The following is a 15,908-nucleotide window of genomic DNA, read 5'->3' on the forward strand; positions in this document are numbered from 1 at the left end:
GCATGTTTATTATTTATATAATTGTAGATGAAAAACATCTGTATTTATAAACAGTATGTTCTCCTAGATAACAAAAATATGGTTCTGCTTTTTGTTAAGTTATGGTAAAAGGACATTTCTGTTGTTTTTATTTTAGTAATGGAGAAAACTTTAAAAATGTTAGTCATTTTAATAGCTAATATAAAGTAAATGGTCTTAATGAGCAGCTTGTAAATAGGAAGATGTTAAAAAAATGGCCAGTTTGAATCCAACATTTAATCTTAAATGTTACTATGTTTGACACATGAAAATTACAGTTTTATGTTTTGTTCACAAATACCGTTACTTAGCAAAGACAAAGTATTTATTTTACCCAGAGAATTTTGGCTTTTAGTCCATTTTAATAAACATTTAAGCAATCTAAAAGGTTTGCAAAATTATATTTTCCAAAATATTTCAGAGACTTATTTGTCTCTGTTATTGCTGTGCAAATTTTAAAATTAAAGACCTGCTTTTTGACTCTATCCACTGGAATATTTTTTGTTAGTTTTAATCATTCCATGTCCACAGCTTTCCTGAACACTTGCACATCTTTCTTCTTTATCAGTGGTACTGTTGTGTGGAAATTAAATCTCCCCTGCTGCTCTTTGCTTTAGTAACAGCAGCATTTGTGCATTATTATAACGTTCTTAAATTATGTGTCCCTGGGATGTTGTAAGTGAAGATGGAGACATTTGTCTGTGTTAATAAGGTTGTGTCAACATCCTCTGAATCTAAATCCAGGATGTGAAGGTCATTACAGTTGATGATCTGAAAAACTGTGATTCTGTAGTAACACTGGTAGCTGTCACTGCTCTTGAAGTTGCTTTGGGAAGCTTAAATTGCCTTTTTGTCCCCTAGGAGACTGAAGAACTTTTTATTCCAGAAAACAGAGTTCTCCCTTTCTGAAAGATGAGAATATGAAATTACATAAAATTTTGTAATTGTCAGGGTGCATCTGAAATATTTCAAGCTATGTGCATGGGCTGTTGGAATTCCAGAAAACAGCATTAGCTTACAGCTTTGAACTTCAAATCTGTGGGAGAAAAATGTTGCTTCCTTCCCCGCCCTATAGAAAGACACAGTAAAATAACGATGACCCCTTAGAAAAAGCAGAAACTAAAGGTTCTAGCTACTAGCTACGTAAGATTAAAGTTAACAGCATGGCACAAATACTGCTGCGTATGGCATTTGCTAGTTCTATCCCAGCACTTAGTGATTTGTAATAAATTACGTATGCAGAGAGTCAGTCCTCTCACGTCATTCATCCGTAGGCTGCAAAACTCAGTAACATTCTAGGCTGAACTATCATGTCTTTCATCCTGTTTCCTCTTTAAAAAAATTCTGGAAGAGAAAACTAAATAGTGTGTAATGCAGTGGGGTTTATACTCACACATGACATGAAATTGAGTTTGTGTGAATTGCAGAGCTTCTTTCACTTCTGGCGCCTGGAATGGGATGGGAGTGATCCAGCTGTTCATGTGAGACAACTCTTATTCTCTGCTTATTAAGCTTACTCTTTTTATCTGCACTCCTGCTTAGCCTTCACACGGGTACTGAGAGTTGGAGAGGTTGTCTCTAAAAGCAGGAAAAACTGCGTATCACAGCATGAATCTGAGATCGGAACCCACTGATGCTCAGCAGCCCAGAGGATGTGAAATGGTTGTTCGTTCCACCTAACCCCACCGCCAGCCGCTGGCGCTGCCACAAGGCTTCCAGTTGGTCAGAGGCTAATTTCCATTCCTCAGAAACTGGTGTTTCTTCAGATTCTCAACTGTCTTATTGATGCTTTTAAAGTCATCTGAGATACATTCTGTCCTTGCTAGCTCCAGTAAAATCCATTTTAATCACAAAAATGAAGCAACCACGAAGGCAATTTATTTCATTTTTTAAGCTCTTAGTAAGAACCAGCACATAATAAAAAGTGGTGTGTACAGTAAATGGGGGGCTTAAAAAGGGATGGGCAAAGAAGTATTGCTTGCTTAATGGTATCAGAAATGCCACATCTGATTTCTTGAGGCATGTTAGGTTACTACCCCCCCTGAGTGGAGATACAATAATCTGGCACTGCAAACTGACCAGAAGAGGGATCTGGACAGAGCAGGCAAAGGAAAAATTACACAATTTAGAGATGTTTTGTCTTTAAATGCAAGCAAAAAATCCCCTTTACACTGCACAATACCATGATGTGTCTTACAGGAACTGTCTGCTGGAAGGAATCAAACGCGTGGTGGTGAGCAGCCATCTGCTGAGTCCATCAGGCAGCTTGAGTGTTTCACCAGGAAGACTCGAAAGCACTGTTGTGAAATATTAATAAAATATAGTTATTATGCTGTAATAATGACATTAATTATTCTAATTTCAATTCCATAGTAGGGCTGCCTTTCTGTACTGGGACTGGTAGCCCATATAAAAAAAAACCCAAAGGCCAAGCAAGAAAAAGTTGTCCCTCCTACTGCTCCGACAACAGTCCTAACATGGATATCTAGGAAGAGTCATCACAGTGCTGGTCTTTCAGAATCGATGAACAAAGATACCAGCTGCCCCCCTCACTAAGAGCTCATTCCACCAAAACAGTATTTAGAAGAATGTCAATAGCTGCTCAGCTCTTACAGGTGTAGTCACCCTTTTACATTTACAGCGCATGTGAATTAAGGAGCATGTATATTACTATTGTTTAGAATTTTCATTATATTAAAACCTTTTTAGATTATTTTAAAATCTGCAAGTGTGTTAATTGCCTCTAACGTATCTGAGACACAATGTGCTTAAAAGAAGCTATACAGAATAAAGTATATTGCCATGCAACATTGGTTTTGTCTGGTAAAGAAATATTTATGACCCTAGTTCAAAAAAGCCCTGTGTAACCGAACAGATTATAGTATTTCATTTGCGATACAAAACTTCCTCTGGGATTCCATCTGTGTGTGCACGCGCATGCATACACTAACATACACTTTTAAAAAGATGATTCAGTCATATAATAAGCTCGGTAGTAAAGAATATAAAGATGTCAACCCACAGAAAAAAGTAATATAAAAGTGCTTAGTGAATTATTTAGAAGGGGAAATAGTGATACGCTTCTTTTTATTGGCACATTTGCATTCACCTAACAAAACCATGCTGCTAATCTATTCAGCAAGTCACGAGCAAACCAAAGAAACCTGGAACTAGTTCTGGGAACCTGATGTCAAGAGTCCTGAGAGTCACCTACAGGACTGTAAGTAAAGCTGATCTGAAGCTTATTTTATCAAAATACGATGAAGCATATCTTCATCTGTTAAACTGATGAAGGACACAGGCAGAAAGATGACTACCAAGTCAAGTTTTTGGCTTCGTTAAGGGCAAAGTAACACTCAAGGCCCTTTGTTTCCAAATGTAAGGAGTTGGGGATGAAGACAAGTATTTTTTTGATGATGAAGACGAGACTTGAGTCCATGCCCTCAAATCAGGCTTCTAAGCAGTAGCTGTGTGCAAGTGTTGAAAAGTCTTTATTTTCATTTTCATGCTGTACAATAACTATTTTTTGAACACTTAAATTTGTTGGGAGAAGCCTACAAGAACACCAACCCAAAACAAACTTGGAATCTTCTGGCCTTTTTGCTGGTAAGCTCACTAAACCAATTCTAACCTCAGCTATAATGCTGTAATGCTTCTTCTGTGAAATAATTTTTACGCAAGTGCTTCTTTTTTTACATGCAAGTCTGGAATGCTGGATCATTAGGATAGAGAGTTCAAAGATACCTTTTCAGTCAAGGTCGTAAGACTTAGATTTATGGAAAGAGAAGGGGAAGGCAGGCAGATTCAGAAGATGGTACCATGACCGCAGAAAAACTTACAATATACAAGGAAAGTACAGTTTCACATGACCCATGTGGGAGAAGAGTGTGTTCACTGTTTTATTAGCCAAGTACACTATGATTTGACGTACCTGTCCGTGCAAGTCAGAAGCTATCAAGGCTATCAGGGAATCAGAAGACATTATCTTCCAATTTTGAAACACCTGAATCCAAGGTTTCAGGCTACTGGAGCTGACAATTAAGATTGGTTTACATTTCTTCCGTGCTTGATACAAATAGATTGGCAATCTGGTATGCCTTAAAGAAAAGACAGATGCAAAAAAACCAGAACATATCAAATCCATTGCCACATGTACACTTAAAAATTTAGGTTTGTCTGAAGTCATGCAATTACCTTCAATGCTCTTAAATAAGTATAATGTTCAAGAATTAACTCAAATAAGAAGTCTTCTTTTTAAATAAAGAATGACTGTGTCCCTTAAAAGGTTTACTTATTTGTGGTACCTAGAGCCAAAGGCAGACTCCAACCAGGAGCAAAGACTACAAGCTCCCTTAAAGTGGGCAGCCACTGACAATAAGATACTTACATGCAAACTAAATAAAAGCTAAAAGGAAATGTAGAAGAAGAAAGAGGAATTGCCATCATGAAGAGCCCCATGAATCACAAATACGGCTGACTGGCACAGGATAGGGTCCCAAGACAAGATTTTCAAATATGAGACAACAATAGGGTCAAAGGAATCGTTTTCCAAGTACCTGCATGTCCAAGTCTACCACGCTCAAGCCTTTTGCTGTTAGGTGAAGAATGGCATTGAACTCCAGTTCATCATCTTAATTCACCATGAGAAGGAAGTATGTAGTACCAGTTCGTATTTGCTTTATTTATGATGCTAACTGCTTTGCTGTGATTACAGGGATCCTGACGGCTGGAAGAGCTGCTAGCCATGTGTGCAACACATGGGCGCATAACAAACTTTAAATGATGTGAGTGTCATGACAGCAGCATTTCCAATTGGAACTAAAAGAGCTTAAAAAAATTTCCTGTTTGACTAACAAGGTCTCTTTTTCTGTGTGGGGCAGAGGTGGAGAAGGGATCAGAAACGGTAGGAATTGAGAATGTCTTCAGACTTCAAAGATTAGGTAGACCTGAGTCACCTCTTTTTATTTTTTCCTATGGTTCTTGTTACCAAAACACGTGGAATCCAGCTCCTATTGCAATGCATGGGTGTCTTTTACATTTAATCACTGTGTTTCTTCATCCTGCTCTGCTCTCCAAGAAAAACAGTGGTGGGAGTTGGTGGCTAAATTTCATTGTAAACTGAGTGAGGCAAAGGAGAAAGCACAAAGAAAAATAATGTGCTATTTGCCACTAGCCTCAAACTCTCCCTCGTTCCCTAACCGGTGTCACTCATTTACAGACCATTAAACCCTGATTTTAAATGTATAAACACTGACTACTTTTATTGCAGATATTTGTTTTGAACCTAACCACAATATGACAGTTTAACTTTCCTGGGAGCCACCAAAGATCTCCGTTATAGATGATAGGGGGTTTTAGGTCTGGGCATATGACTTTCGTAGACCACAGAATATGCATACAGCTTTGATGCTGAATTGAGTTTTAGCCTCTTTTAATTAATTCTTTATCCTGAGAAACAAAACAATATAACCCTAGCAGTTCTTCAGTGCATTATCTACATATGAATGCCCCAAAGTCCTTTAAAAGTGGCTGAAATTCAAGTGGGATAGCCCCTATGGGGAAATGTGGGCCTGACTCCTCATCCTAACATAGAACACCTTTCTACATTGGGAAATAAAATACCACGCTGTGGCATTTTATATTTCAAAATGGAGAAAACAGATTCATGAAAGAACAAGTCAGGTCATCCAGAGAAACAGTCATAATTCACCATGGGTTAATTTTTTTTTAACAATGCTGCAAACACTGACTAACTCAATTGCAAAACTTTAAGTGACTCCGATCGGCAGTGCAATGGCTGTAAGATTTATGGGCTTTAAAGCTGTGTTACTGCAATCCAAGTAAAACTTATTTTTAATGCTGCATAAACCATTTATCACTTTAAAAAATAGTCATAACTGATTTAAGTAAGTTTTTAAAAAGATGTTGTTGTAACAGATAAGTTCTGCTGTCATAGTTTATGCGCAGACCTGGCTACTGGTTGAATTCCCAAACAACCCTAGGACTCGGGTGCCTCAGGGGTCTGCGCATGCACAGGTTACATTGTGTGCACACAGTTAAAAAAAGCAAGTTTTTTTATCAGTTATCTTCTGCTTTAGTAGTTTAGTAATTTCTAACTATATCAGCTATTTCCTGCTGTGCTTTCATGTTCCCGGAAGCAACCTATGAGCTGTTAAAAGGACAAGCATTATCCACATATTTGAAGATCAGGCCTTCATAGTCTGCCCCTAAAATACCGGTTGCTTGTTAAAAATGCTTCGTGTCTGTTTTGTTGTATGTCTGGACCAGGTTTTTAATCTGGCGGTTTACAAAGCTGGGACTTATTTCCAATTAATAGATGGGCGAACAGTTGCAAACAGGTCGAGGACCAGCTCCGCTATGGCTTCAGTGCCCACAGCTGGATTTGTGTGCAATACAAACACCAAAGTCCAAGCACGTGATCCTCAAACCGTGCCTCCCTTGCCTGATCCTTAGGTAGCTCAACTCTATGCACAGCTACGTTTTCTTATCAATGACATACCTCAGGCACCGAAACTTCTACTCCTGTGCACACCTAGGACTGTTTGAAACTTGGTGAATGCACGGCTCTGTATCTATCTCAGTCCTGAACACAACCTGAATCCACAAACTTGCCAATTCCTCCCCTATATTCCCTGGGGGAACGAGCCTGGTAAAGGACCGACCTCACAGATGCCTACAGGACCAGGCATTGCTCAAAATAGCACCACAGGAGTAGACGGTTTAAATAAAAAAAAAAAAAAAGAAAAAGAAAAAAAAAAAAAAAGAGTCTGGATGAGGTATGGCAAAAGAATCAAGGCTCTAATGGCACCAGCGAAGGGGATCGAGAACAAACACAGATTTGTCATCTAGTGGTTAGTAGGGCAGGGTGAACATGAGGAATGTCAGGGTTACACCTGGGCTCTAGCTAGCCCTCAAGGAGTGCCTGGGTAGCTAGCCAGCACTGGATCAAAACACAAAGTAGACTTAGAGCATGGCGAAAACAATCCAAGCACCCTCCCCCATCCTCCCTAGCAGATGGCTTGATTTGGCTGTGTGTGGATGCAATCGGTTCCGAGCTGTCACAGCCTCGGCGGGGAGGTGCAGAGTCCTCTCACACCGTCAGGCTCCTGCCTCGTGGCGGAGTGGCTGCACCTCTGGAGGTGCAGGAGACACAGGTTTGAACATCCCCAGTGAACAGACAGGCACCACAACCTTTTCTTTTATGATTCCTGAAACAATGCAAGCTGCCTTTCACTCATTGTTAATGTATTATTCTTTCAAGAAAATTACATGTATCTGGCTGCTACCGAAATAATCGGAAGTATGTTGCATTTAGCAAGACTCGTAAATGAGCAATTCATTTATGTGACTGTACATTCTTTCTTCTAATAATGTAAAGAATACCTTTAGATCTTTTTGCATCAGTTGAAAAAGAAGCATTTAAAGCCCCCGCTTTCTTAGCACTTCGCTATTAGCACTACAGTGACAAATTTGATCTTGCAGTCATTGTCATGTGTAAGTTTGCTGACCAAGAGCTCCAGCGATCCTGAGGGATGCTGTCAGTGTTGCTAACACAGCATCTCCTTATAGCAAGACATGTCTCGTTATAAGCATTTTCAGCACTGAAGCCAAGACAGAGTCTTTGTCTCCACACCAGCAGGAATAATTCTCAAGGTGATTTCAGGTGGAGTTCTCCCTAGTAAAAAATGCAGCGGCAAATACTGAAGGGGTTTTCAAGGCTTTTCGAGAACCTGGTGGTAGTATATGGAAAGCAAGAGGGATCTGGACCCCAGATAAAACAAACAATTTGATTTGAGATACTAAAACCTCAAAGTACTTGGTCTTACAAAGTACTTCTTTACATTAGAGACAAAGAAGTCACATTTGGTTATGGCGGTTTTCCTATATCTAGGAAGGTTTTGGGTTTTTTATATATATATATATATACACACAAACAAATATATATATATTGTTTTTTTTATATATATACACACACACACACAAATATATATATATATTGTTTTATATATATATATATATACACACACACAAACAAATATAGTATAACACCTGGTTATAGCAGTCACCTCCCCCTTAATGTGCAGAGGTTTCTAAACAAATTGTCCTGCCTCTGGTGGATAAAAAAGTGCCTTCTGCCTCCAGATAACTCATGCCCTTGTTTGGATTTCTCTCAACTAATTATATCAAGGTAAAACCACTGTAACTTGTCGCTAGTACATTTTTACATCACAATAACTGTCTCAATGTAAAAAATTCAGCCTGAAGGAGAGGCATAGCCAAAAGAAGTCATAAACTCTGAATCCAAGAATTTACTACGTTAATAAGGAGAATTTCTTCTTTGCCTCACATTGCAGGAAAATATCCTGTTAATTTCTTCTTGGTCAGAAATAGCTACAATGATTTTTTTTTTTTTTAATCTGTCTGATAGCTTTTGGTGATGCCAGCTCCCAAGGATTCTTTGCTCTAAGTGCTCTATGATATTTATCAAGAGGAAAAATAGGTATTTTTTTACTGTGAATTCACTTTGAAACCCTGACAAGAAATAATAATACCTCCTTTACAAGGAGTCTAGTTCCATCTGGTTGAGAACCAAAAAGCCCTGCCACAGCCTGATCTGAAGTGTAATTGACTTGATCACTTGCAATTTAACTTCTTCGCTTATGTCTTTAGTGCATTAAGACTTCCTGGGGAGGGAAAAGAAAACTGTTTACATTTTTAGAGTTTTTAAAAGTGCATCCAAATGCTCCAAGTGTTTGGTGCCTGATTAATTACAAACACCTAGAGGATTGCTCCGGAACCTATTTACAGAACCTCTCCTAATATCAAGTGATTTTACACTTTTCCAGGCACTTTGAATTACATGTTATTTGTGTGGGTGGGTGGGAAATATATATAAAAGATTATTTTATCAAACTGTCAATGAAAGCGGCTAATGGAGAATTGCTGGGCAGTGTGGTTAGTCCCAGAACATACGATGACAGCTCTTCCATGACTCTGAACAGCTCTGCTGAGGGAAAGGGTGATGTCTGTTGTAGCTATGTTTGGAGAATAAAGTAAAAGGACTTGAGAAACACTAATTAGAATTCAAGATACTGTAAGAAAGGGAAAGATCAATGAATAAATAACCAACTACCCTTAGCCAAACAGGCTAAACAGGATACTTTTGACAAGGAAACAGGAGAAGCAAAACAGAGCAGTTGGAAATATCAAGACAAGAGATTTGGCCCTAGGCTTGCCTGTGTAGTTTCCCAGAAGTGATTTTCTTTGGCAATTTTTGAAAGAGTAAATTTTTGGTAACCATACAGATAAAAAAATAGACTATTCTTGTATTTTATTATTATTGTATTGTACTTTTAATTCTTAAGTTCGTAGAGTTTAACATTCTAATATGCACGTCAACTAGAATGCCCTTCAACAGGGGAAAGATGTATATATAAATTATTTTTGGGTCTTTTAGAAAGGGTCGCCTGACTCAAGCCTCTTGGATTGTTGTGCGTGCCTCATTTTATACACTCCAACAGCCCCACTGAAAACAAAGTCAAGCATCTGGCAAGTCCCTGCAGGATTCCGGACCGAATCAAAGTTTAGCAAAAAACTGAAGTATGAGCCCACCTCTCTTACCAAAGTACTTAACTGTCTGTTTGCACTTCTGTATATAGTTAAAATGCTATGCAAATGAACAGACTGCTAAATTGGAGCCTTATTTTAGCAGTTCTTTTAGATAACCACAACTGGTCAAACACGTCTTCGTCTGCCTTTAGATTTTTTTTGTCCACAACAGTGAAAACTTGGCGTATTCACTGGAAACACCTTTTTTTCTTTTTTTATTGGGGAGAATTACAGAAATTGAAAGGCCTTCTTCCCCATTAAAACCATTTAGACATTTCAAAACTGATGCATTCAAGCACACAGACATAAAACAGGTGAAAATTAAAAAAAATATTACTTATTTTCCCAGATTAAGTCAAACTCTCACCTCCTCTTATAAATAACTTACTTTGTGGGAAGTCTGATACCAAGCCAGCTTTAAGGATTTAGGCCAAAATTATTCTGTCTCCTTTGAACAGCCTGTTCCCTATGGCAGTTTTATAGGTGGGGAAATGGCCTCAAGAGAAAATCAGTGGGAATGAAAAGGGTAAAGGATGAAGGAGGGTGTACGGGGTGCACTCATGGCTCTTACACCTCTTCTTCTTGACATGGAGACCACCTAAATAAAAAATGGCAGTGAGGAGGAGTTCTGTTTCTTCCCACCTGCATTAGTATGAACTCTGAGGAGCACTAACCAGTGCTGGAGCAGTACAACTTCACAGAGCAACTTCCTTCCTGTAACACAGCAGCTGCTTTTGGGACACTGGATTTCAGATACAAAACGCAGAAGTTCTGCACAATCTAAGTAAGTTGTTGTCTAGGCAAAAAAAAAGGGCTTCAGCTCTTTCATTCCTGCAAAGCTACTTTTTTAATCTGGTATTCCATTTTCACCTGGATATTGCCAGGAAAAACAAACAGAACAGATAAGATTTCAATTTTGAAAAAAGGGCAATGGAATAAAAAACCCCCAAACAAACCAAAACAAAAGCCTTGCACATCTCCTTTCATAATAAAATAGTCACCCTGCCTCTCTTACTCCTTTTGCTACAAGCAGTCAGGAAACAAGCCTAGACTTCTTAGCTTCCAGCTACCTACCCGACCTGCTAGGCTGCCATGGTACGCCCTAGAGGTGCTGTGCAGAAGCCCCCACAGTGCAAGGAGGAGAAAGCACTCCTCTTCCAGGGAGCATATCTATACATGCCTTAAAAGTGTATGTAATCTGCCTAAGATGTTGGGAAGCAGTAAGGTGTGGGAAGGGAGTATTTTAGTTTTGCAGCATAACTGGAAACAGTATTTCACAGCTGTCATATCCCTGGAGTGAAATATGTAAGCAAATAACACACTGAGCCCCTAAGATGCCTCCTTTCATAATTCCCGGTTAAGACTTCAGACTGTAAGGGCTTCTTATACTCACACAAACTCAGTTTGCTTAGCTGAGTCACTTCTTGTATCACATTGCTTCAGAGCTGCCCTGAAAGCAAAGCATGTCAGCGAACACCTCCGACAGCTTCACGAGACAGAAGAAAAAGAAAAGCAAATGCATGAGGGCAGCGGAATTTTTCATGGGTATTCTGTGGCTTTCATTTTCTTGGCAAATTCTTCTATAGTCATCAAATGCATAGAATGCATCAAAAAAAATTGTGAAAAGAGTTTTAAAAAGGTTAGCTTGACAAATGATATTTCCTCATTTGGCATGAAAGTTTGTATTTGTCCAGCAAACTTCATCCTATAAAATAAGCTTCTCTAAATCACTTTTGAAAAATAGTCACATATGGATTGTATTATATGTGTAGGTGTTTTGAGGCCAGAAAACATATTTTTTGTTCTATATCTGCAGCACATAGCAGAGTGGAATGCTGGTGGGTGACCACGGCTCCTAGGTGTGGAGATCATTACAAGTCCACAACCTGACTCTGCATGTAATACATGCTAAACAAGAAAGCTTTTCAGACATAGCAGGACCCCATACTTTTCAGAGAGGGATCCCAGTCTTTTAAAGTATTAGATGCTTAAAGCTTTTATCTCAAACACATTTATTCTTTTGATTTCCAATGTCCTGTTTCTGAATGTTCGCAAATTATTCCTAGATGAAGCAATATTTTTTAATTAAAAAAATAAATATATTCAATTTTCCAAAACACCCCGAACCCCCAAATAAACATTTTTCCTTACATAATTTCCTCTCATTCAGCTAATGGAAATCTATATATTAAAATGTTGACATTCTGTCAACTTAAATCTAAAATACTGCTTTTCAATATGTACCACATTATCCAAATCTTCCTTTTCAGTCTGTGGGGTGGACCCTCCACCACGTGGACGTTAATTCTACAATTCAAATAAAAGAAATATTTATATTCTTTAATTAAACCAAATTTTGGTAAAGTGAAGCACAGTCTTAAGCTTGATTTTCTAGTAGATTTTATGAGAAATTTAACTCAATTCAGACTAACCTCAGCCTTTTCTGGTATTACTTTATACAGCTTGATATGAAGTACAGTGCTATTTAAATGAGGGTGGGGTTTTTTTCCATACAATCATCTGTAATAGAATAAGCTGTGGAGTACCTGAACAAGAACCTTAGGACTGGTGTATTAATAGAGTATCTCGAAACTAAAGCCCATAGTATCTCTTTCCCTCATCTTATCACATTTATTACTGTGTACTTACCTAGGTTTGAAATAAAAAGTGAAAAATCCTTTTCCTTGTTCATTTATCATAAGGCTTTTTGTCCATTAGTTTTGGATATATCTAAAACCCACAGGGAACTGGATTCTTTGAGTATCACTTCTTTTCTGTGAGAAAACATGGGGGTTTTTTCCCTGTAAAGCAAAGAAGCTCCCACATCTGGGCAAGAATGTAGCAATGGACCATTTCCACGCACAGCCCATCCAACACACACTACATATGATCTTGCTTATGCTCCAAGTCGTGGATTACTTCTGTGACACTGCCCATCTTGCCCATCAAGTCAGGACGATCACCAGTGTGCACCACCTGAAGCTCAACAATCCCCGTAGCATGAAGACAGCCCTCATTTCTAAGAGCATGTCCTACAAAAGTCACTTCTGAGAGCAGACATCTCTGCAACACACACATCTTCTGTCACATCAGATAACAACCGTGCCAAACTTCATCACCTCACGGCTCCACTGGACAGCTTCAAATCCCCCCTAGGATGGCAGGTGGCAAGCAGCAGACTGCAGTGAAGCCAGCACTTGCTTCCAGCCTTGTTACAAACTCAGTAAGAAAAATTACGGTTGCGTTGGTGAGACAAATTCTTAACACTTCACTCCCTTATTTTCCCAAGTTTTTCATGAGTACCGCTAGAATTTTAAAAGGCAAAAAGCACAACAAAGCATCAGTACCTCTGTATTAACAAGACGTTGAGGCACGCTGGTAGGTAGGTACGTAGGTGTGTACATTCGTATTTTCTGCTTTAAAATACATGAATGAAGTGCTTTGGCATTACGCTTCTTGAATGTTACCAACAGAAAGGCAACATCTCAAGCTGCTGCCATACAAAAAGCACTGAAAACATTAGAGATTTTGTCATCAATGGCTGAATTTTATGTACCCTTTCAGTTTTTCCTCTGTAAATTAGTGCCAGATTCATAGCCCTGTAAACCAAGCTCCTTTCTCTCCTTAGCAGAACAGTTCAAAATACCAAGTAAAGCAGTTCAGATGTGCCCTGTCTCTCCTGGCCAGCTTGCCTTACTTCTGATCTGGAGGAACATGTCCGGGAGTGAGAGATGTGGGGTTTCTAGGTATATTAGGGCCAGATTCTCAGCTGGCATAAATCAGTTACATCTCCCTGAAGTTATTATAAGCTATTTCAATTTACTCAAGAAGAGGATCTGGCCCCTGTGAGTCTTTGGCTTCTCTGCAAAGGCTTTTAACGAGGCGCCAACTGTCCTGGCAGTGAGGATATATTGAGTAGCGCTCAAAGTTAGCAGTAGCAGACAGGAGCTCAGCCCAATAATATTTTTCTCTGCAAGAATTAAGTACAGCACTTCTTTTAAGCTTAAAACAATTCTTACTGTTCCACTAAAACAAAGAACAACTCACACAGTGAATACCCGCAAGAAATGGGAGAGGAAATTTAAAAAAAAAAACAAACCCAAAATAAGAAAGCCGAACAACACAATAGCGAGTGGGTAGTTGAATCCAGCCAGGTTCATAGTACATGCCACTACCGCCCCATGACACTGAAGTTCTTCATCTCAAACCTATATGCCACAAAAACGTGCAGATTGCCATAGGCCTCTTTTATACTAAATTACACAAAATTTCCCCATCAGTATTCCATATACAATTTGCAGCATTAGTGAGCATCAACAGAATTTCAAGTCTGGGTAAGGTGGGAGGAAGGGGAGTATTTTTCAAGTAGTAGGAAGGTTTTTTTTTAAGTCAGAAGATAGCACAACCTTGTCTTTGGTTGGAATCTGACCAGCACAGCTGAATCTTTGGAGTAAACTTGGGGAACGTCCTGTTAAAGAATCCAGCAGTAAAAGAAATACAAACTTCCAAGCTAGAAATCATCTGGATACCTGATATTAAAAGAACAAAGAGGGAAAAGACATCTTTTCCCCACCTCCCTCACCCACAAATAAATAAAAATAGACATGTTTCTTCCTTTTTGCCAAGCCTTTTTTATATACCTTTTTTTTTATTTATTTCTACCTTCATTCAGTCCAAGGAAGCAGATACAGCTACAATTATTTACCCTGTTGGTATCTGACTAGTTTATTTTTCTGAATGAACAGGCAAATGCTTGCAGGAATAATTCTACTTTCCAACCATCAGAGAAATCTGAAAAATTGTCTTGCTGCACCCAAGATTCTAGTGCCTACTTGAAACACTCTGTGAATTGAAGTGAGTGAAAGAAAACAGATGGGAAAATATGGTGCAAAACATTCAACTGCAAGAAATGAAGACAGATCTTGAAAGGGGAACATACCTTCCACACCAGGAAATGCTTCCTAAAGGGTTTCTTAGTTTGCTTTAAGTCAGAGTGAGATCTACTCCAGATTAGCCACTCTGGCTAGAGCGCAGCAAGGCATTAAGTGGAGATACCTGCTCTGCAATAGATGCCCAAAAGTATCATCATCTAGGAGAGTCAGTGCCAGAGTGGCATGTAAGCTACATTCTAAAAAAATACAGCAGAGCAGCAGCTTGCCTGCAGCAATGCCTGGAAGAGCATGCGGTGCCAATGCCAGCACCAGGCACCACCAGGAAGGCGCTCAGAGCCACCACAGAAAACGCTTCCCCCAGCACCAGTGAGATGGCTGGCCATGGCCCTGGGGAAGGGGCCGCGTGAGGCAGCGCCCAGCCCCCCAGCCCAGCTCTAGGGCAGGTAATCGGAGAGAGAGACAGAGAGCAGAAGAGAAGTGAACAGACCCCCTCCTCACACATCAGTACAACTATTTAAGAAAAAGGAACATAAAAGTCTGTCAACATACTGATGGGTGGGAATTGTGACTTTTTCTTTGGATTCACAAAGGAAGGACCCCAATTAATGAAAAACTATTGATTTTAATAGCACTTTTAAAAATAAAATAACAAAAAATCCTAAAAATTCCCTAGGCCGCTCCTTCCATCCATCTAGATGTCATTTGCTGTGATTCTTTGCCAGTAATCCTTCCCCTTTTCATTGTATTCGAATTTCAGTGGCCCCTGAGCACCAACACATTTTCTCTCTCATGCTGCCACCTACCACTACAGTACAGTTGCTTGCCCTGTGATTGAAGTGATTATTTTTTAACAAGTTATTGCTAAATGTGTGCTTGAATTACAGCAACCAGCCTAATTTACTACCTTGCTGAGCACTCACCTATGTCACCGGCGCCAAGTGGAGCTGTGCTTTGACCTTAGCAAAGAGCAAGCTGCTGCCAAGTGATTGTGAAAAGTCAGCAGCCTGGCATCCTGCACGGCCCCTGGCATCCCTAATGCAGCAGGGATTTCGTTTTAATTCTTCTTGCCCATCTGCAAAACCAGGGACGATAAAAATCTCTGGTTTTCAGACGAGACGTGGGCCTCCCTGAGGCCCAGAGTGGGTGCTGACTGCCAGGGCTGGGCCACCGAGGTGCAGGGCTGGTTTGGTCCCCAGGCACTAATTCACACCGGACAGTGAGGAGAAAACAAGGCAGGGCTGGCAGCACCACCTGCACGGCCCGGGTCCCGTGCGGGGCGCTTCACTGTGCTTCGTGCTGGGTGATGCCCACTGCAGCTGACAAACACCTCGGTGTAATTAGCAAGCCCAAAGGTCAACGCTTACTGCA

This window comes from Falco biarmicus, chromosome 7 (assembly GCF_023638135.1).
Source record: "Falco biarmicus isolate bFalBia1 chromosome 7, bFalBia1.pri, whole genome shotgun sequence".
In the NCBI taxonomy this organism is placed as follows: domain Eukaryota; kingdom Metazoa; phylum Chordata; class Aves; order Falconiformes; family Falconidae; genus Falco; species Falco biarmicus.